The sequence below is a fragment of the Lissotriton helveticus genome, chromosome 11 (genome assembly GCF_964261635.1).
Source record: "Lissotriton helveticus chromosome 11, aLisHel1.1, whole genome shotgun sequence".
Classification (NCBI taxonomy): Eukaryota; Metazoa; Chordata; class Amphibia; order Caudata; family Salamandridae; genus Lissotriton; species Lissotriton helveticus.
The window spans coordinates 1004104101-1004128358 of NC_136072.1; the positions used below are offsets into that span (position 1 = coordinate 1004104101).

A 24258-nucleotide genomic window follows, 5' to 3' on the forward strand; every position below is an offset into this window, starting at 1 on the left:
CGTATCCATGATATCAAAACACTTCCTGCATAGAATGATAATAAATACATCCTCTGCCAGCCCCACACTTCCTCATGGGGTAGCATGCTACCTGTCCAAAAATGTGCTTCGGCACCCCACATGAATCACTGTACAATACAATACAGTAGCAGCGCCCTAATTCCTAATGTCCAGATCAGGATTTTGTTGGCTCATGACGCTGACTCTGCCCAGTGCCACTGTACACCTGCTGCACTAATCATAGCAGCTTTCTTATGCTCCATACAGGAAGATTTTCACCTCCTTCATCTCTGGTGCCACTGTGGCATAGAGTAGATTGGAGGAGAGTGTTATACAGTGGACTGTTGTACAATGGAGTGTCCTAGAGTGGGATATTGTAGAGTGGAGTGGCATGCAGTGGAGTAGAGTGTTATAGAGTGGAGTGGCATACAGTGATGTGGCTTAGAGTGGAATAGCATACAGTGGAGAGGTGAGCAGTAGAGTGGTGTGTAACGTAGAGGCTTAGAATGGAGTGGCATAGGGTGGCATGCTGTAGAGAAGAGTGGGGTGGCATGTCATACATTATAGTGGAGTGTTTGGCCATAGAGTTGCGTGCCGTACAGTGTAGTGGCGTAGAGTGGACTAGAGGAGAGTGTCATACAGTGGACTATTGTAGAGTGCTATAGAATGAAGTGTTGTACAATGTGGTAGTATGGACTAGAGTGGAGTGGCGTAGAGTGGAATAGTATACAGTGAGGTGGCACAGAGTGGAGTGACATAGAGTGGAGTAGATAGAGTGGAGGGGTGTGTTGTAGAATAGAGAGAAGTGGAGTAGAGTGCATTGGTCTGTCAGAGTAAAGTGGAGTTGCGTAGAGTAGAGTGGTATGCCATATAGTAAAGTAGAGTGGCATGTTATAGAGTGGCATGGCATACGGTGGAGGGGCATAAAGTGAAGTGGCATAGGGTGGAGTGCTGTAGAGTAGAATAGTGTTGAGTAGAATGCAGGAGAGTGTTATACAATGGACTGTCATAAAGTGGAGTGACAAAGTGTGGTGTTGTAGAGTGGAGTGTTGTATAGTGTGGAGTAGAATGGAGTGGCATACATTGGAGGAGAGTGCTGAAGAGGGGAGTGGCTGCAGTGGAGTAGAGTGTAGTACATTGTGATAGAGTAAAGTGGTATAGAGTGTCGTTGAGTAAAGTGGCATATAGTGGCGTAGAGTGGAGTAGTGAAGTACAATGGAGTAGAGTGCAGTAGTGTCTCATTGAGTACAGTGTAGTGAAGTGGTGTGGAGTGGCCTAGCTGGAGTTGTATAGAGTGTTGTAGTGTGGAGTATAGTTTTGTATATTGGCATAGAGTGGAGTAGAGTGGCATATAATGGAGTAGAGTGTAGCAGTGGAGCAGAGTGTTGTATAGTGGACACCTGTAGAATGCCATAGAGTAAAGAGGATTGTTGTACAGTGGAGTGATGTGTTGCAGAGTATAATAGGGGGGTGTAGCGTTTGTGAACCTAAAACCTGCATTTGAGCTAGGCCCACAAACAAACTCTGGTCAGTTTTGGGGAGGATGGGGGTCCATAGTAACATATTATCAACATTAATCTGCTTACTCAATGACAGTTATGCTCAGGTGTGGAGGGCTAGTCAGGGTTACCTGGCAGAATGCATCACCATGAATAAAGGGGTAAGGCAGGGATACATGCTTACTCCAGTATTTTCCTTTTATTTATATGATCTAGTTGCATAGGGGCACATGTATCAAAGTACAAGTTTGCGAGCTCCTAATAGTGATATTTTGCCTACCGCTATTTAGGACTCTCAAACTGTTATGTAGGTAGCCATCTGCTAATATTTTTTAACATTATAACAATCTTTATTTCGATCTGTGCGATCATAAAAGATGTACAAGCAAACAACAATGCAATGTTTAAAACTGTAAAAGGGGTTAGTCAATTTAAAGTCCATAAAGTGGTTCCTAGCTGTTTTTAAAAAAAAGTGCATCTTTGAAATACAATCATTTCGAGTTTTTACAGTTAAATTCATAAAAATATAATAGGGAGAATTTGATCAAGACACAGTGGAGTCACTTATAATCCTTGCACGTACTCTCCACATAGCTGCCAGAAACTTCGCCATTGCAAATACTGTGGGCGCTGAAAGATCAGTTTTAAGGACTCTGTAAGCTGGGGCATAAGTTCGAAAGCCCAAGTTCCTTAAATATGGCTTGAGCCAAAAGCTCCTAATGTTGCGGTAGGCTTTGCAAAATAGAACCACATGAGCATCGTTTTCTAGTTTGTAGTTGCACGCGGGGCAGTTGGGTGAGGCCCTCTTATCGTCCCAATTCTTAGTAAGCGATCTCAAGGGAAGAGAGCCATATCTCCATTGTAAATACATTTTCCTGACATATACAGGAGACATTGTATCAAGGACATATTCAAAACTGTAAGTGTCTTTTATTTTAATGAATATGTCGTTTAATGAGCCCTCCCGAATTGAAGTAATAGATCTCTGGAACATGAAACCATAGAAGAGTTTGGAAAGTGCTTTCCTGGGAAGCCTTAGCGATGTTGCTTGTGGATCATTCCATAGCTCTGGGACTCCGAGGGTCATACACATGTCTCTTATGTACTTAAGCCATTGAATTTTGGATACAGATATCGTTCTAAGAAGCTCTTGCAATTCGCTTCTATAATGGCTTAGATCTTGACTACTCCAGAGGCGCCTCCAATAAGTCAGTGGTTTAAGGCTCACTTCTTCGCTAATTGGGCACAGTGCCAAGTCCATTCTTAGCGGAAGGAGTGGAGTACTTAAAGGAAGAGCCGTCAGCTGCCTAATAAAGTTGTTCTCAGCAACTTGGATGGAGTGTAGCGGTGTGTGGCCCCATAGTTCTGCCCCATAGATAACACCACCCCGCGCTTGGGCCTTGTAGATTTGAATTGCCGGTGCCAACGGGCGAAAGGGGGATTTTCTAGCGATTCTAGTGATTGCACCCGCCCTCTGGATTAGTTTAGTGGTTGCTTTTGTTTTGTGCGGCAGCCAAGTTAAGTTGTGATTGAGTGTTATGCCCAGATACTCAATCACGTTAACTCTCTCCAGAGGTGTATGCCCTAAACGTGGATTTGGGCAATTTTTATGTTTGCGGCTCAGAATCATACATTTTGTTTTTGTTGGGTTTATTTCTAGGCCCCTTTTATTACAAAAGTCCAAGAATCCATCCAGGATCCTTTGCAGCCCCATTGGCGTTTTTGACAGCAGCAGGGTGTCATCCGCAAACATGATCGCGGGCACCCTACTGCTGTTCAATAGTGGCGCATCGATATTAGCGATTTTACTGAGGTGCTCTATCACCCCATTTGTAAACAGGCAAAACAGGGTCGGCGCCAACACGCACCCCTGCCTTACACCACGTTGGACAGGGAACCTATCTGTGAGCCTGCCTCCCTTTCCATACCTTACCCGGGCGTAGTTGTTGGTGTGGAGCCTAACGAGAATCTGTAGAATGTCATCAGGGACACCCATGTCCTCCAGTACCGCCCACAACCTGGCCCGAGGGACCAGGTCTAAGGCGGCACGGAGATCCACAAAAACTGCATACAGTGACCCCTCTTCTACATATGCAGTTTTCCAGAATAGGATGTTTAATCTCAGTAATTGGTCCACTGTAGAGACACCCTTCCTAAAACCTGCTTGGAGAGGGCTCAGGATCTCGGTTTCTTCCATCCAACATTGGAGTCTATCCAGAATCAGCCTTCCAAATAGCTTTTGGCTGACATCAATGAGGCTAATCGGACGATAGTTGGCGGGGAACAGAGGAGAGCCCTTTTTGTATATCGGTACCACCTCTGCTCCCAGCCAAGTATCCGGTAGCCTCATTCCCTCTAGGACTGCATTAAATAAGACCATCAAGTATGGAGCCCAGATCACAGGTTCCTACCTGAAGAGATCGCCAGGGATCCCATCTAATCCCGGGGCTTTTCCAGGTGACAAACTCGCTATGGCCACCTCAACATCTTTCAAGGTGAAGGGGAGTGATTTACGTGTGTTAATGATACTAGCTTCAGGTGGTTGTAGCTCCTCTGCCTCGGGGGCGTATAGCCCATGGTAGTGATCTTGCCAAACATTGGCTGAAATGTTTGGTTCACTTGCGGATGGAAGATCTGCGCAGCCGTGGTTAATGATTCTCCAGAATCTGCGAGAGTCCCTGCTAGCTAGGGACTCAGCCAGATTCTCCCAGTGATGTGTATCCCACTCGAGTCTTGCGTTGTGCAGGAGTGACTTATAGGCGCGCCTTTTGGATTGGATCTCCGATGTACTACCTCCCTCTTTTATGGTCCTGATAAGGTCTTGTTTTGCCAAACGGCATGAGCGATTGTACCAGGAGTTGTTAGACTGCCCTTGTGTTTTCGGGCGTGCGTTAGTGGAAAAAACTAATTCAAGCTTCTGGGTCAAATGGGTATGATTTTGAACTAAGGCCTCATTTCTTTCCATAATGGACGGTAGGCCCCCTAGTTCGAAAGCCTCCTCAAGAATGGGGATAATCCCAGCGTAAAGAGAGGTAAGCCTTTCTTCACTGGACGCGAGGGTATCCCATTTTATCCGTCTCCTATTGTTCTCTAAAAGGAGTCCTCCTGTCTGTTTCTCCTCGCCAATCGCTTCCTCGCAAGGGATCATATAATCTAGCTCCAGGGTGTTATGGTCACTATCCTGTCTTATTGATATTTTAAAGTCAACCACCCTTTTCCATGACTTTAACTGTACAAGGAAGTAATCAGTTCTAGATTCCCTCCCTTGTCTATTATAAGTACATTGTGAGGGGATGTCGGACCGAGTACGGCCGTTACAAGCCCTCAGCCCATGTGTGAGATTGAAGGTGTTAATCTGCACTGCCAGAGTTGTCCATGCTCTGGGAGGAGGTGCTTCCGTCCGAGGAACCTGCCAACTCGAATCCTCCTCAGCAATTCCTACGCATTCCTTATTTGCGACTCGCAAATAAGGAATGGCTTCCCATTCATTCCTATGGGCCAAGAGGATAAGGTTAGTCCACGAAAGAAGAGGAAGAAGAGGAGGAAGAGGAAGAGGAAGAGGAAGAGGAAGAGGAAGAGGAAGAGGAAGAGGAAGAGGAAGAGGAAGAGGAAGAGGAAGAGGAAGAGGAAGAGGAAGAGGAAGAGGAAGAGGTGTAGGTGTAGGTGTAGGTGTAGGTGTGTGTGTGTGTGTGTGTGTGTGTGTGTGTGTGTGTGTGTGTGTGTGTGTGTGTGCGCGTGTGTGTGTGTGTGTGTGTGTGTGTGTGTCTCTCTCTGTACATACATACAACTTCCTATAAATAAATACCTATATGGTTATATGTAACCATCCCATCTTTTTCTGATTTGATTTTACTGTTATTGTAAATTTTTTACATGTATTTGTTTATCTCTTATTAAATGATATACAGTTTGGTATATTTGTGTTTTTGATTAGTTGGCACTAGGGCTATACAAATTAGTGACTGGGTTGCCCTGGAGAGTTGTTATTTTTCTTGTTAACCTCCCAAAACGACTGCTACAGATGGTTGTCAGGAAGGACCATCTCAATTGGGGTGGTGACCGTGAATGTACTTGTGCCTCCCTACTTTTAGGTGAGATGAGAGAGGGGACCAGACTGCAGCTACCCTCTGAGCCTCTAGTGTTTCACACATCACAACTTGCTCTTGGCGACACACCTGACGACGACAAGCTGGCAGTCCACTACTTAAGTTGATGCTTCATAAAGGTCATTTGTTTGTTCCTTATTGACTGATATCTCACAGGTGGTGGCGGTTCGGCTTATTTACTGATAGTTACCCTACGGTGCTGTAAAATAAAATATAAATCATATGCACCTTTACATCAATGAGGGTTCTTGGGATCGCTTTTCTTTTTATTTCCTCTTTGACATTTTTTTCTTCTATTTGTGATGATCTTGTGTTCCTGCCACGGTTGTTCAATATCTGAAGATCAAGATTTCTTCTTATATTATCATCCGTTGGGGTCCGTGAGACCTAGGTGCGGACGTCTTCTGTAGTCTGTAAATATTCTAGGTTTATTTGACGTCCCCGATTCCTATGTCTGAACACCCCCCTCCCCCCAATGTTCTGGAGATTCTTGTTGTAACAACCAGCATCATATGCATACTGCGCTCTATCATATAGATGTATCAACATTGTTTAACTTCTCCTTTAAGCACCAATAAAGAAATGGAAGAAAAAGACTTGATCTTGTTGATTGGGTGGGGCATAGCCTCAATAACCGTTCCTCATCCAGGAACAGGCTCAAGTGCCAGGTTGGAGGACAAGTCAAAAGATGGGCCTGCCTGGTGAATCTGAGTGCGAGGATGGGCTGGCCCACTGATATATTGACACTTGGTAAAGTGACTTGTGCCCAAAGGAGAGCATTTGCTAAAAATGTAGGTTCACACAAAAGATAAAAAATATCCAGTGAACTGAGACAAACCTTTTGGAGGAAACAAGGAACTAGTGAGGACACGACTATGTACAGAGTGGAGATGTGCGTGCATATGTGAATGAGGCCAGAAAAAAAACCTCATAATTAACTCCAACTACTAGGGGAAAAAGTACTCAAGTTGGGAATGGGAAAGGCCTAGGATGTAAGAATAGCTACTGTATAACAACAACTTTGTCACTGCATTTTTTCTTTGGATTTTTCTGTCAGAGAACTTAGGTGCAGAAATCTGATTTTCATTAATAAATTATCTTGATCATCAGTGACCTCAGTACTCCAAGCCGGAAAAAATTCCGAAGAGTGAGGGATCAAGTAAGTCATGCTTGAACACCGATTCATGCAAGAAGAACAAAGGTTCCTTGCGTCATGCTCAATTAAAATATGAAAGTTAATAAATATGTAATTAACCCATACACAAGCAACGTGCGGATCCGAAATATCAATGAATGAAGACAAATACCACATGTAGACTTTTCATACATATATTCACAACTGATTGAAAGGTGCTCAGCGAATTACACAGTAAGTGAACAACATAGTGCAGCAATGTATATAATACATTAAAACAATAGATTAACTGTGGGCTGTCAAGGGGTCTCCACGCCGGCCGAGCTCTTCAGCTCCGCTGAGGCGTTCTCACCTGTCTCCTGTCTCCTGTTTAGCGTGGCAGCCGGGCTTTGCTCCGCCGAGTAACCTGCACTGGACTTCCTGACTGGCCGGGCTTGGCTCCGCCGGTCAGGACTACACCTCCCATCAGCCTCGTGTGCAGGACGTCGCCCCCCTCATCACACAGCGCCAGGAGGTGCATAAAGCACTGCCCACTGCCGAGGACCAAGTGTGGGCTGTCAAGGGGTCTCCATGCCGGCCAAGCTCTTCAGCTCCGCTGAGGCGTTCTCATCTGTCTCCTGTCTCCTGTCTAGCGTGGCGGCCGGGCTTTGCTCTGCCGAGTAACCTGCACTGGACTTCCTGACTGGCCGGGCTTGGCTCCGCCGGTCAGGACTACACCTCCCACCAGCCTCGTGTGCAGGACGCCGCCCCCCTCATCACACAGCGCCAGGTGGCGCATAAAGCACTGCCCACTGCCGAGGACCAAGTGTGGGCTGTCAAGGGGTCTCCACGCCGGCCGAGCTCTTCAGCTCCGCTGAGGCGTTCTCATCGGTTTCCTGTCTCCTGTTTAGCGTGGCGGCCGGGCTTTGCTCCGCCGAGTAACCTGCACTGGACTTCCTGACTGGCCGGGCTTGGCTCCGCCGGTCAGGACTACACCTCCCATCAGCCTCGTGTGCAGGACGTCGCCCCCCTCATCACACAGCGCCAGGAGGTGCATAAAGCACTGCCCACTGCCGAGGACCAAGTGTGGGCTGTCAAGGGGTCTCCATGCCGGCCAAGCTCTTCAGCTCCGCTGAGGCGTTCTCATCTGTCTCCTGTCTCCTGTCTAGCGTGGCGGCCGGGCTTTGCTCTGCCGAGTAACCTGCACTGGACTTCCTGACTGGCCGGGCTTGGCTCCGCCGGTCAGGACTACACCTCCCACCAGCCTCGTGTGCAGGACGCCGCCCCCCTCATCACACAGCGCCAGGTGGCGCATAAAGCACTGCCCACTGCCGAGGACCAAGTGTGGGCTGTCAAGGGGTCTCCACGCCGGCCGAGCTCTTCAGCTCCGCTGAGGCGTTCTCATCGGTTTCCTGTCTCCTGTTTAGCGTGGCGGCCGGGCTTTGCTCCGCTGAGTAACCTGCACTGGACTTCCTGACTGGCCGGGCTTGGCTCCGCCGGTCAGGACTACACCTCCCACCAGCCTCGTGTGCAGGACGCCGCCCCCCTCATCACACAGCGCCAGGAGGCGCATAAAGCACTGCCCACTTCCTCGTCCCGCCGGGACGCGCCGGGCTAAGCCCGGGCAAAGGGCGGGCCCTTTGTGGCCCTCAGAGGCACGAGGTGGACAGGACAGGACGGGGCCACTCCCCCTGACTCCATTACTTCGCTAAGGTAACAACCTTTTCTCCCCTCCCAAAATTCTGGCAAGGGACTACCCCACTGGACATTAGTCGAAAATTCCTAAACATCCCCAGATTGTCTTGTGGCCCCAGATTGTCTTGTGGCCTTGCTATACCCTATTAGTAGCACACTCCATGATGACTTGCAAGGGGGTGACCAATATACCTACCAGCCAAAGAGGCTTACGTTCTGGGTCACAAGAGCTTTGCAGGACATCTCCGCCCATTGCTATTACGTATGAACCTTGCAAGACAATAGATAGCACAGTCACCAACCAATCACCCGACTCAACGAATGATATAGTGCAACATCTCTCGCTGTTGGACGAGTTAAATTCCATTTGCAAAACTAGGTATGCCACTATGGAAGTTAGAAATGAAATTAAAAGTCCCCCTACTTGCCCCGCGAAACGAATCAGTATATCAACTCCAATTGCCAGCTTACTGGAATACCCCCCATTACCCAAAAACGCAAATACCCAAAATATAGTACTTCCCCAGTCCCTATCCAGCAAAAGGAAGTGGGATGGGGTCAATCCCACAGGGAACAAACCTAAATTACAAAAATCGTGTTCTAGCTCCCCATTGACTGTAACTAACCCCTCCCTAAATTTGGAAGGAAAAATAGACCAACTGGCAACCTCTTTACATCAGAATTTTTTGTCCCAGATCGAACAATTGGTTAGATCACTAATTTCTCCACTGATTGACAAAATTACCACCCTAGAGGATAGGCGGCTGGGAATAGAGAAAAGTATTAAGGCCAACCTAATTCCCATCGAAAAATCTGTAACACCAATTTGTTCCAACCCACCTGGTACAAATAGTAACAATCAAACTCATCCTCTAGTCTCTATCTTACCACCCCTTATCGCCCCTAAAGTCCACTCCAAACCTGGTCCTTTACCATACACTGCTACAAGAGTAAAGCCTTATAATACCACTCACATACAGCTACCTCCGGAGGCTGCACCCTTCGTGTGTGTTCTTGCGGGAGTCCCAGCACTTAAACCTGGAAAAACTGAGTGGAAACAAGACCTACTAAATAAAGTCACGTATTGGCTAACTAGAAATAGGCCCCTGCCCCTAGATCTTGACGGCACAATCACGTCTGTTAAAAGGGTGGGCTGGCTAGGCCCCCTACAAAAGGATATTGCCGGCGACCTAGTTCTAATAAAATTTAGAAGTAGTCTAATCGTTCCCTACCTGCAAACTTTGTACCCCCGTGAAGGTGATGGCCCTATATCCATCTGGGATCTACATGATTTTTATCCAAGCAAGGCATACACATCTAGACTAAAACCAAAGGCAGAGACAACTTACTTGAGGGGTAGAAACATCCGTGTACTGTGTGGCCGTGGTTTTCCTGCCTTCAATCACCCCGTAACAACGCACATTGGCCATAGGTATGGAAAACTATAAATTCTCCTATGAAACCAAGGAACTTACTCCTGCAGCTTGGACAATTGTCTTATCTTCTTGCGTTTTTGTATGTAACTTTTATTATGATTGTTTTTAATTGTCCGATTTTTATGATTTTAAACCAAAATCGAATAAAGCTAAAGAACTGAACTGAGCTGTGCGTTTAGGTATATTTTGGGTCCTAGGGTTCCAGGTACCATAACAGTTCAAAACTGACTATAATAATAGGAACTGATTAGTTTTGAAATGAACAAAAAAAGTATTTAATTGTTTTCACATATAATACACACTACTGCACTATATTGTTCACTCAGTGTGTGATTACTGGAGGATGAGCACCTTTAAATGAATTGTGAATATATGTATGAAAAGTCTATACGATTTATTTTTCTTCATTCTCTCACGTCTGGACTACGCAAACTCTCTACTTGTAGGAGCAAACCAGGCCGAAAAATCTAGACTTCAACGAGTCCAGAATGCAGCGTCTGGAGCCCTGACAGGCCTCCCTCGTTTTAAATCTGTGAGTAGCACGCTCATTAAACTCCACTGGCTCCCGGTAGAAAAGAGGATTCATTTTAAAACCCTATGTCTCGCATTCAAGGTCTTGAAAACTACCTCAACACCTATGCTGAGCCCTCTTTTAACAGCATACACACCCCGTCGTGCTCTCCGTTCGGAAGGCCAAAACTTGGCAGTTGTCCCCCGTTTCAAGCTGGCCCGGATGGGCGGCCGCTCCTTCCGGCACCTCGCAGCTAAGCTCTAGAATGCTCTACTCTCCCAAATTCGCGGTCTTAACGACCTGCTGTCGTTCAGAAAGGCCATAAAAACCCACTGTTAGACCTGTCTGCCTATGGGTAGTCCCTCCTATTTATTATTTATTTTTGTCCCCTTTTTGCCCCTCATCCCTTTTTTAACTTTTTGTGTCCACTGGATTGTTTTTACGGTGTTGTCCTAGGGGTTAGGTGTTCTTGCCCCCATGGTCCTTTTTCTTGAGGCCTAGGTGTCTTTCCTGATTAAAAACTAGAGGATACCTAAAATGGTGGCTTTTACCTGCCATAACTGCCAACCTCTGAGGAAGCCCCATAGGATAGCATAGAGACCTTCCAGAATCTTCTGGACCCTACTGGACCCTGGGTGGCCAGTCTATAAAAGGACAGGGGCAAGGTAGCCATTTTGTGTAGTCTAGTGAGCTTGAGGAGTGAGGCAGTGGTGAGGGGAGGTGGACGTGCAGGAAGTAGTTAGTTCATCAGAGAGATAGACAGCCTCTTCGTGAAGACGTTTCCCCCCTAGCCCCTGACCAAACCCTCTTGTTAAATGTTGCCATCTGAGGGAGTCGGCTCGGCAACTACAGTTGGCCCTCTTGAGATCCTCTGGCCCCTGCTTTCCTAGAACCTAGCTGCTGACTGGGAAAATTACCCCCTCTCTAGTCCGCCTTACCGGTTTCCCAGAGGAGAAGACCGGAGCAAGTTGAAACGCCCTGCGCTGCCCGAGGAGCCTCTGGAGCGGAGGCGAGTGTCTGTGGAGGTGGTGCCGGGCAAAGCGCGTGAGCGGAGGAGCACTGATCCTCGCGCAGGCCTAGAAGTGCGGCCGTCAGTGGTGTGGAGCGGGGAAGCTGAGGAAAATTGAATTTTGCCTTGTCATGTGTGCCTACGTGTTCCCCATCCTATGTAATATGTGCATGATCAATATGCATATATCCCCCTATGATCGATTAAAGACGCAATTATAGTTGTGTCCAACGTTAGTATGCCAGTTTCCAGTTCTCGTGAAAGCAACGAGTATTAGGCCTATGTTGCCAGCGTTTTACATTATGCACGTTAATTCATCGAATTGTCCCCGTTACCAGGCCTCAAAAGGGCCTGAACACCAGATTCAAGCTCCAGTCTCCTGAACCCACTCCGAGGAGCGATGCAGCCCCCACCTGCATCCCTGACCCTTCGCTTACTTCCTGCCGCGCAGCGCGGTGCCCGGCCTGGCTCTGCCTGCCTGTCTGCCAAGAATATGTTATGCCTCTAGTTATCAGTTCAGCTCTCCGTCTTCACATTCCTAAGCTAACGAACCGCATAAACATCTCCAATTATAGTCTAGTCATCCTGTCTCCATGCAAGAGAATTACTGTATTAATATTCATAGAAGATTTATAGCACACGCAATACATGTAGAATATATGCCTACACCAGTCGTAGTGTCCAGTAGCCTTTGCTCTGATAACTTTTAGATTCTATCAACATGTACTCCAAACACCGGATACCAGATATGCTATAGGTACATGTCGTCCTGACATCGCAGACTTTAGTCTCCTCTTCTAGCACAGAAGTCAGAGCCCCCAGCCCTCCCCAGTTACACGTCATGGCCCGTTTGCGCGCACCACTAGGTTAAAGGTTCCAGCTGCCCAGGTAGCCCCCTCCATGCATCCACCCATTTATGACACTTCTGTGACGTTCTCATCACATGTCTACGTGCACGCCCTGTGCACGCCTTCTTTTTACGCCCATGTGTTCTTATCTTACGTTTGTCACTTGTTACGCCTACTGTATGTAATGCAATTATAATGTTTTACTATATATACCTTGTACTGTCAATGAGACGTTGCAGCTGCCATTCCAGGCCATTCTATTTCAGGCTGTTCCGATCCTGTCCCTTCCCTTATGCCTGATTAAAGCATGTTCGACTCAGATACCCCGGATCCTGCCTCTTATTTATTGAGCTATCTGTTTATTGAATGCATAGAAAAATAGTACCGGTAATTAATTATTTATTTACCACAAAATGGCGCCCGAACAGGGACGAGCCCTTTCCCCACGCGCCGGCGATGTAACGCAGGCCCCCTGACCCTTCTACAGCCGTGACGGAACTCTACTGTGCACGTGCAGATATTTCTGCTTCATCAAGTCTCCCTCAGGCCCACGGAGGAGACGGAGACTGCGGTCCGGCATCCAGACGAGGCGGTGAGGAATGCGGTTCGTCCCGACCAGAGCCCAAGCCGAGAGAGCAAGGTCCGAGGTATCCGGAGGCCCACCTGTAACCGAAGCACCGAAGTTCGAAGCGCATGCGTAGTAACCAGACGTCGTAGCAGTCCAGTCCAGTCCGGGGCCTTCAGTTTCTGCTTCCCGGTGAGTACCGTTGCGGGGGAAGTATCTAGACAGGTTCATTAGTTTGTCCCTGGTCCGATGAGTAGGGTACACAGATCCAGTCCGAAGTATTCATCCAGGTGGATACGGTATGACGTGTCTCTTTACGAGACCGGTATGTTCTGTACTGTTTTAGCAGTGCATCCAGTAATTCTAGTAAGTCCGTTCTCGAGAAATTCAAGTATTATGTTTTCAATGTATCAGGTAGTATTCTGTTCGAACTGTTATTAATGTTTTTTTTATGTCGTGGTATGAGTGATTTGTTTGCCATTTCATTACTGTGATTATTGTGTATTGTGTTTAGTTCAAGTACAATTCAGACATGCCTCTGTTTTCAAAGTTACGTCAGATAAAAACCAGAAAAGGGTTACTCGAAGAATCAGTTCCTGTCCCTCCTAGGGACAGTCCTGGACATTTTATGTATCACAAGCATGGCTTAGATGCCATATTATATCTAGATTTATGGGTGGATTATACAAAGAATCTTGAAGAGAAATATAGATGGCCTGTATCAGGTACATGGGATGCCGAGTGCATCATGCGAGTAGAAGAAGCATTATGGAAAAAGAAAGCTAGACAGTCTCAGAAAGATGCCATCGAGTTATGGCGCAAAGAATCTCATAAAAGAACCGAAAAAGAATTCAGAAAAGCAGAGTTAAGTAGGGAATCCTTAGAAAAAGCCCAAGAAAGGGAATTAATCGAAGAAGGTGAACGAGTTAGAGCAGAACAGTCCGATAGACAGAGAAATGCCCTTATTAAAGGTATGTATCCTCTTCTTGCCGAGGGCTTGCCGAAGGCAACCCCGGAAGCATCCTGTAATTTACCGCCACCATTGGTCCCGATTAAGCTACGTCATAAACCGACTGCAGCTGAAATTTTTCTTTCGTCCTATTTGGACGACACAGTCCCAGCATATGCAAATCCTATTTCGCCTGCTCACCCTCAGCACCCTGTTAATAATGTAATTCCTGTTCCTCCAGCCACTGGTCCCGGGGACCACGTTAATGTGCCAGTACCCCCGGACCAGCCCACATTAGGTGTGCCCGTTTTGCCAGTCACTCTACCAGCACGTACAGTATTAACTGACGATTCTAGTTCAGGAGGAGCGGGGGGAGGTGCTCCTATCACCCCGCCTCAAGTAAAACGAATGACGCTGAGAGAAGCAGCGTTACACCGTACGCCAAAAATGACTACATACGCAGACCTCAAGCGACATCTTACTGACTGCATATATGATTCAGTTCCAGGCGAAGATCACATGATATTATATTCAGTACGTTTAAGACGGGTTGCCAACTTTTTGGCCACCCTGCCCGAGATGAAGGAACATTTAGACAGAATATATCATTTTATCCGTACAGGAGAGAATCCAGGAAGTATTCACGAAGCTATGGCTCACAGGAAAGCCGAGATTCAAAATATGATTTTACAGTTCTTGATTAACTGTTTAATAAGAGAACAAGATTATCCTGATAAAGACAAAGACGAGATGAAAGCCCTGACTAGGTGGAGTGACAATATAGCCGAGGGAAAACACAAGACACAAGGTAGTATAGAAAGTATGTACAGGAAAATTCGTAAGGAAATTATAAGTATACACCAGAAGGAGGAAGCAAAAAGAGCAACCGAGAAAGAGAACGACTCTTCAAGTGAAGAGGTAGACAGCGAGAATCCCGCCAGAATAGCGTATGTAGGTAGAACTAGACTTCCCGATAGATATTCACGCCTAGATTACAAGAAAGTTTTTCCTCCTCCCGTACCAGAACAGTGTTCTCTAGAACAAGTATTCCAGGCTACCGATAAAAATCTGAAATTACGAATAGGTTATAGTGAGCTTAGTACCATGCATGAACAAGAACTAGCCCGATCAGCAGTCCGATGGACTAGTGATTCTACCACGTTTTCAGATGAAATAGTGGCCCAAACGTTTCTGAAACTGCCCCCAGCCGAGCAGCGTCTGGTGGGTATGTATATGATCCAGCACCTCATTACACTGTATGGGGATCAGCATTCTGATCCAGGTCCTTTACATGATGTACTAAACGAGTTACTCCTAAACAGATGGAAAGGTCTAGGTACCGATTTAATTAGTGTCATTCTAGAACAGCGCCACAAATACAGAACGTTCCTGAATCCACATTTTGTTCCTGTTCCACCCCCAGTAAGAAAGTCATTCTACATAGACAGACAGAATCCGTTGCGAGAAGTACATCCAGTTAAGGGAGAGGGGGGTGATCTAGAACGAGTATTTGTTTACACCCCTATCACGAAAATAGAACTTCTGGAAATGAAAAAGTTAATACCCTGTCACGATAAAGATCCAGCAGGGTTCCACCGTGAATTAAAGGACATGCTCCGTATGGGAGAATACACGTATCCTGATATCATCAAAATGTTAAAGGTCCTGTTGCCTGCGGGCATATATGAAAAACTCAAAGAAAAAGAATGGGAGGTGGGAGAGAAAAAGATAGATTGGACCGCATTAGAGACTGAAGATAATACACGAGTTCCAGGTACTGGTCTTGGGGAAAAAGCTAAAGCATTGCCCGAATTGTTAATACAAGTCTTGCCAAGATTACTAGCCACGAAAAAGGAAGACTGGGATGCCATCTCAGCCTGTAAACAGAAACAAGACGAAGACACTAGTGATTTTTATTCTAGATTTGAGAAATGTTTCATTATAAATAGTGGTCTGAAAACAAGTAGTGAATCGTATCCACATCTTTTTGTTACCAAACTAGTTGAGAATTCTTTACCGCAAGTTAAAAATCGAGTACTGAAAGTCGAAAGTACCTGGCAAGCTAATACTCCGTCACAAATGCTCCAGATGCTCCAGTATCACCAGAACAGAATCAGGGAAGAGCAGGAACATGAGAGGAGGCGTATGAAAGACACGAAAATGAAAGTACTAGTTGCACAGTCTGTTCCACCAGACAGTCAGAAGAGGGGTACGAATCAAGCTAGTCATCCTGCAGCTCCCGTTAAAGGGACATGCAATTACTGTAAACAGCCAGGTCATTATATAAACGAATGTGCAGTTCTGAAACACAACATAGCTACAGGTAAAACGAAAGAGAGACCACGTCCTCCTAGACAAGAACAAGTTCCGCAGAATTCTCAGCCACCGCAGAATGCACAACAGACAGTTACTGTACCGCAGCCTATAGCTGCCACACAACACGTTACACAGCAGATGTATCAGTATGCACAGTCAGAATATCCAGACTATCAGCAGTACTCATGAAACAGCCTAGAGAGGGAGGTTGGCTTGCCTCTCATCGAGATTCCTGTAGATCAAGAGGGTCCCTATGTACATAGTCAAGTATTAGGGAAAGACAGAAAGTTTCTGATTGATACAGGGGCAAGTAGGACTACCATCAGTCATGACGAGGTTCCAGGGGCTCCACTCTCAGGCTCTAGAAATGTTTCCCTTGGATTTTCAGGAAAGCCTATTGTTAATGAAATATCGAAACCAGTTTCCCTAGAAGTCGGTCCATTGTCCCGAACTACAGACTTGTTACTCACGAAATCATGTCCAGAGAATTTACTAGGTATTAAGACCCTGAAAGAATTAGGAGCAGTTATATGCTGTTCCCCAGAAGGAGTGAGATTGTTTTTGCGAGATTTTAAAGGTCATTATGTATTACGTGATTTTGATCCAAGATTATTGAATGTACCTCAGCATTTATGGGCGCAAGGTCCAACTGATGTAGGTTGTATGCACATTACACCCTATCGTGTCACTCTGAAGCAAGGTGTTGTATTACCACGAATCCGACAGTACAAATTGCCACCTGAGGCCGTAGTAGCCTTATCGAAAATTATTGACGAGCTCATTGCTCAAGGAGTAGTTGTAGAAACTGACTCCAATGTATGTAATTCCCCTATCATCCCGATTCTAAAACGTACAGATCCCAATGCACCTCCAGTTTATCGATTAGTGATTGACCTTCGAGAACTTAATAAATGTATCATACCCCAGTACCCTGTGGTTCCAGATATTTCTTCCCTATTGACAGCTATTGATTCCGAAGCTACGTTCTTTACTGTTATTGATCTCAAGAACGCATTCTTTAGTGTCCCCATTCATCCGGACAGCCAGTTTCTTTTCGGTTTCTGTTTAAATGGAAGAAGCTATAAATTCACACGAGCTCCTCAAGGTTTCACAGAAAGTCCTAGCATTTACAGTCAAGCACTTAAAAGACAACTGGACAATATTCACATGCCAACTGACACTGCTCTGCTCCAATATGTCGATGATCTATTGATCACAGCCCGTTCTGAACGTGACTGCGAACGTGCGTCATTTACAGTTTTGTATTTCCTGGCCGAGATGGGGCACAAGGTGTCCCCTTCGAAGCTGCAATTCTGTGTCCAGCAAGTGGTCTACCTTGGACACTTACTGTCCAAGAGGGGTAGGCAGTTGACACCTGACCGTATCCAGTTAATAGCACATCTTCCACAGTCCAAGACTCAGAAGGAGGTGCGAGCTTTTATCGGCCTCACTTCTTACTGCAGACAATGGATTCCTCAGTATGCATATCTAGCTAAACCACTGATACAGTTAACGACACAGGAGGCAGCCACATTGACTGTCCTCCCTTGGACCCAAGAACATACACTTGTTTTCAATGAATTAAAGAAAGCTTTATGCCAAGCACCTGTTCTAGCGACACCAAACTACAGTAAGCCTTTTACACTTTTTGTTACTGAACGTGATGGTACTGCATTATCTGTTCTCACACAAGATCAAGCAGGACAATACAAGCCCTGTGCTTATTTTTCTAGCACATTAGGTCCAGTGGCCCAGGCTCTGCCTGCGTGCCTCAAGTCAGTTGCAGCCACAGCTCTAGCTATCAGACAGAGTGATTCCATAGTGTTAGGACACTCCCTGACAGTACAAGTTCCACACTCCGTGGAAGTTCTTTTAAACCGAACACAGACTCAACACTTGACAATCGCACGTTTAACAGGTTATGAACTGACATTGTTTCAGCCACACATAGAAATCAGACGCTGCAACATTTTAAATCCCGCTACACTGTTACCCTCAGTTACTTCAAATCCTGCCACACATGATTGTGTGGAAGTTGTTAACACCATGACAAAGCCAAGACAAGACTTGACAGACCTTGCATTACCTGATCCCGACCTGACACTTTATGTGGATGGTTCATGTATAAGGACAAGTACAGGAGAACTAGTAGCCGCGTATGCAGTGACTACTGAAACTGAAGTTATAGAAACACATCGTATTGACACCCTGTCTGCTCAAGCAGCAGAGCTCGTCGCTCTGACCCAAGCCTGCATACGAGCCAAGAACCTGAAAGTAAACATATACACAGATTCACGTTATGCATTCGGAGTCGTACACGACTTTGGAGTGCTCTGGCAAGAAAGAGGTTTCATGACTTCTCATGGAACCAAGATTCAGCATGGCCCCCTCATTCAAGCTCTGTTAGATGCAATACATTTACCGACAGCCATTGCCATTATGAAGTGCAAAGCACATACGAAAGTCACTGACATCATTTCCCAGGGTAACGACCTGGCAGATCGAACAGCCAAGCTTACAGCTCAGACTCCAGACATTCCAGTTAACACGGCACGGACAGACATTCCCGTTCAGACTACTTGTATGACAGTTAAGGACCCTACACAAGACGTACTAGATATACAGTCACATGCTACTCCCGACGAAATCAAGAAATGGTCTGAACAAGGAGGGGTCCAGACAGATCAAGGATGGTTGACGAAGGGAAAAGCCACATGGTTTCTCCCCGACTCTATGGTTCAAGTCATTATTAACACCGCACATAGTCCAGCACACTTAGGAGAAAAAGCCATGTTAGACAGTATTCAGAACCTCTGGTTTAACAAGCATTTACGAGCAGCAGCCAAGCAGAAAGTGCGTACCTGCATGATTTGTTGTCAGTTCAATCCAGGTAAAGGTGTCCCGGTGGAACAAGGTGGATTCCATCCTCCTGACCACCCTTTTGAAGTCCTCCAGATGGATTATATTCAGATGGATCGATGTCGAGGTTTCAAGTATGTCCTCGTAGTTGTATGCGCTTTGTCCAGATGGACAGAAGCATATCCAGTCCCAGATTACACTGCCGCGACCACTGCCAGGCAGTTGGTTCGTGAATTTTTCCCGCGCTATGGTTTACCCAGGGTCGTGTATTCAGATAACGGCCAGCCATTCTCCTCTGAACTTATGAAACAAGTATCCCTTCTGTTAGGGTACCAGTGGAAGTTCCACTGTGTACGACATCCTGAAGCAGCTGGTCTCGTAGAGAGACATAATCAGACTCTGAAAATCCGCATTGCCAAGGTATGCGCAGAGAAAGGCGTAGATTGGATAGTAGCACTGCCAGTCGCCCTTTTTTACATGAGAATGGTCGCTCACTCCCGTTCAGGTCTGTCACCTTTCGAGGTAGTTTTCGGTCGTCCCCCAAACATGTGGGGTACACCTAGACCACGTACAATTACCGATGTTGACAGTAATATGCTGACAGATTACCTGGCTTCCTTGATGTCTGCACTACTCTCTTGTCGTTCACAGGTTGCCGCTGCTTTTCCAGACAACACTCAAGTGAAACCGCACGAGGTCATACCTGGCGACCTCGTATTGATTAGGAACTTTGATCGTTCAAGTCCGCTGGAGCCCCGATGGAAAGAACCAAGACTCGTTCTGCTAACAACAAGGACTGCAATCAAGGTCGAGGGTCGCAAGGGGTGGTTGCACTCCAGTCATGTGAAACGATTTCATGGACTCCGTACAAAAACTGTTTTCAAAGACTGCCCCGTTCTCAAGGACTGCCCAGATACTGACTCTAAACTTCCCCTGTTAGAGAAAACTCCGCAGCAGGAGTATAAAGAAAAGTTAAGGTCTAGTAAGTCAGCCAGTTTAATTGTCTAAGTCCCTCTCGGGTGAAACGGTTAGACAGGTTCCTGACATGTATGAGATAGACCAATATAGTGAGAGAGTTAGTCAAAACTCTAAGAGAATACGTTATTGTAAGAATCTTCGAAGTCGCTGCATTGTGACTCTATTATTTTTGTTATTTCTGAGTCTTATGGTTACCTGCATAAGTTATGCCTTACATTTATGTTTTCCTATTAATTCACATGTACATTTGTCTTCTAATGTTACAGTAGAGCACACATTCAGTGAACTGCCTCCTCATGAGTTATCCTATCGTCTTGCCATGCGCAATAATACTTTTATCCGAATGTTACATTATTCACACCAGACTAGCAATGCCACAAATTGTTGGGTGTGTGGTCGACTCCCCCCTTTTCAGACACCGAAGGGAGTTCTGCCACTTTTTCCCTATCCGTTTTCACACAATGGTTCGTGTGGAGCATGGTCCACGTTAACGTCATCCTCAAACGATATGTCCCTTCTGAATAGAACATGTTTCCCAGACAAGGAAGGTCTTTCCCATAGAACAGGGTTAGATCTAGAAAATGAAGTATATGATCTAGGTAATTATTCCTCGAATTTCATGGTTTTGAATGTTCAGTCCGAAACTACTCCAGATTTGCCTGCTATTACAGTTCTACCAGTGAAAGGCGAATTATGTGTCCGAAAGAATGGTACAGTACACGTAGGACACAGTGATTGTACTACTGTGGTCGAGTATAGTGACAGTGGGAAATCTACTTTCAAAGCCTCACGTCATTCTTATTTTGTATGTGGTCAGACCGCATATGTACGTCTGCCCCTAGATTGGGATGGAACATGTTACATTGCCTTCCTACTGCCACCAGTTTTCCTAGCCCCATCCGATTATCACAGAAATACACATCTAGTACACGTCAGACATAGAAGGGAGATCGAGTCCCCAATTGTCGATCAGACTGAAACTGCCTTAGAACAGTATCAAGATTTCAATAAAGGTTTCTTTTTCTTCATAGGTCCTGTCCAGAATAGTAAGCTAATACGTAGGCTAACCAGAACCCTTGAAGCCGTAGTGAATGAGACTACTTCTGCTCTAGGTAACTTAACAGAAGAACAATCTGCTATGAGATTTGTCGTGCTCCAAAATCGTCTCGTCCTTGACGTCATACTGGCCGATAGGGGCGGAGCTTGTAGAGTCATCGGATCTAGTTGCTGCATTTTCATTCCAAATAACGCACCGTCTGTTTATTCAGCTATAACCAGACTTCATAAAATTGCCCATCAGTTACACCAGAATCCAGGCACCTGGACATGGTCCGGTTGGCTCTGGAGTATAATATCTGCCTGGGGATGGAAAGTATTGTCATTCCTAGGTATAGTAGTAATGATCATATTCAGTTGCTGTCTCTGTTTACAATGTGGCCCTGCGATTTGCGGCTTGTGCGCTACCGCCTGTATTCCTAGTCCTAAGTCCCGTCCCAAGACAATTCGAGACGAGCAAATGATGCGCTATGAACAGATAGATGGTATCATGAATATTGATGTTTCCTGATGGAAACGTAGGGCACAAGGAGGGAATGAGGAAAATTGAATTTTGCCTTGTCATGCGTGCCTACGTGTTCCCCATCCTATGTAATATGTGCATGATCAATATGCATATATCCCCCTATGATCGATTAAAGACGCAATTATAGTTGTGTCCAACGTTAGTATGCCAGTTTCCAGTTCTCGTGAAAGCAACGAGTATTAGGCCTATGTTGCCAACGTTTTACATTATGCACGTTAATTCATCGAATTGTCCCCGTTACCAGGCCTCAAAAGGGCCTGAACACCAGATTCAAGCTCCAGTCTCCTGAACCCACTCCGAGGAGCGATGCAGCCCCCACCTGCATCCCTGACCCTTCGCTTACTTCCTGCCGCGCAGCGCAGTGCCCGGCCTGGCTCTGCCTGCCTGTCTGCCAAGAATATGTTATGCCTCTAGTTATCAGTTCAGCTCTCCGTCTTCACATTCCTAAGCTAACGAACCGCATAAACATCTCCAGTTATAGTCTAGTCATCCTGTCTCCATGCAAGAGAATTACTGTATTAATATTCATAGAAGATTCATAGCACACGCAATACATGTAGAATATATGCCTACACCAGTCTTAGTGTCCAGTAGCCTTTGCTCTGATAACTTTTAGATTCTATCAACATGTACTCCAAACACCGGATACCAGATATGCTATAGGTACATGTCGTCCTGACATCGCAGACTTTAGTCTCCTCTTCTAGCACAGAAGTCAGAGCCCCCAGCCCTCCCCAGTTACACGTCATGGCCCGTTTGCGCGCACCACTAGGTTAAAGGTTCCAGCTGCCCAGGTAGCCCCCTCCATGCATCCACCCATTTATGACACTTCTGTGACGTTCTCATCACATGTCTACGTGCACGCCCTGTGCACGCCTTCTTTTTACGCCCATGTGTTCTTATCTTACGTTTGTCACTTGTTACGCCTACTGTATGTAATGCAATTATAATGTTTTACTATATATACCTTGTACTGTCAATGAGACGTTGCAGCTGCCATTCCAGGCCATTCTATTTCAGGCTGTTCCGATCCTGTCCCTTCCCTTATGCCTGATTAAAGCATGTTCGACTCAGATACCCCGGATCCTGCCTCTTATTTATTGAGCTATCTGTTTATTGAATGCATAGAAAAATAGTACCGGTAATTAATTATTTATTTACCACAAAGCGCTGAACTCCGCGCAGGCCCAGGAGCGGTGCTCGTTTGACAGCGCGAGTGAGGCGGCGCTTTGTTGAGACGCTGCTCTCCCACGCCTGTGCAGAGGCGCGACCGACGAGGGAGCGGCGAAGACAGCATGGGTGACTGGATCACCGGCAGCCCCAGACCGGCCTCCCCTCGGTGCTGGCGTGTGGGCGCTGGACCTGATTTCCGTGGGAGGAGCCGCCGGGAGAGGAGAGCTGGAGGACTGTTCCCGCACCTTGCTCTGATCAGCCCCAAGTAAGGTGGAAGAAAGGGGGAGAGATTGTTGAGTGACTGGGGGATCAGCCGTGAGGCCAGAAAGGAGTACTCTCATGCCCCCCTGATTTCGGGATTAACTGACGGAGCTCACTCACGGCCCCTGATTCCGGGGATAACTAAAAGAGCTCTTTCACGCCCCCTGATACCGGGGATACCTTTAAATCTAGCCCTGACAAGGTGGAGGAAGATCGTATTTGAAAGTCATCAGGGTTAGAAGTACAGAGGAATAAGTGTAGCGGAGAGACACCACAGTGCTGGAGAAGTGAATTGAGTTACTGTGGTTAATAAAGATGGGGGTTGAGGTCTGATGTGGAATTTTCTTACAGGTGGAAGGGGAGGAAAACCTGTGACTTCACCCTGTACTAGTACTGGAACACGCTATAAAGGAGTTGATTGTAGCATTGCACCTGACAACTGAAAACCTGGGGTTACTCACCTATTGTGGGAAAGGTGTCACACAGTGGTTATCAAGGTAACCTTCCAGGGCCCTATGGCCTGGATATTCCCATAGTATTAGACTGGAGTGGGTCAAATTTTAATGATTGAAATTGTTCTTTTATGTAACCAGAAAACCTCTTATTGTGTGGGTGATCTATTGTTGTAGGAGGTGCTAATTTTGAGCGTTAAGACAGTGCATCCTAGGTAAGCTCTCTGTGAAGAGTCGAAAGGCCAAAAGGCTACTGAACTGAGTTCTACTGATGTTACAGGATATGTGTGAGAAGAACGGGTAAAAATGTACAGTGTATTAAATTGTTGAACTACGGAGGAGAGAGAAAAGCTAACAAAGTATTTTTATAAAACAGCTCATATTTTTCCAAATTGGTGTAGTGTCCTTATTTTTGAGTGGTGGATGTCTTGTTACTGAAGGGTGTGACGCAAACTTAACACATGTACCTTTGAGTTAGGCCTTCCCACTTAGTGCCAAGCTACCTTATGTGACTTGGAGGTCCCAGGTCCAACATAATTGGTGTCCAGCGGTGGGATCTAAACTGTGTTTGCGTCTACTCTGAGGTAATAAAACCTTCCCCACAGGCCTACATCTGGAGTTTTCTCCTGGCGGACTTCCCAATTACTACTTTTGTTTTTTCTAAATTCATTCCTGGTGGTGGGTGGAGGTAGCTTCAAATTGCCCCCTGTGAATCTATTCTTTTTGTGTGCTTGTCCCTACATTGCTCTTCAGCAAAATGGAATTTGCTCTGGAAGAACTGGAAACTTATTCTCAAAAGATGGGAGTGTTTTTTAAGCGTGGTGCCAAGAAGGGGGAACTCCAGACCAGTTTGAGGGCTTGGGTGGCAGCACATGGAGAAGAGAAGGAGGAGGAAGAGGGGACGG

At 46.2% G+C, this 24258-nt stretch overlaps 1 protein-coding gene across 10 annotated transcripts in view; it reads right to left on the reverse strand.

Annotated features, from left to right (window-relative positions):
* The window catches only part of ACACB (acetyl-CoA carboxylase beta), a 2338068-nt gene that overhangs the window by 613970 nt on the left and 1699840 nt on the right, over positions 1–24258 (reverse strand). The window lies entirely within an intron of this gene.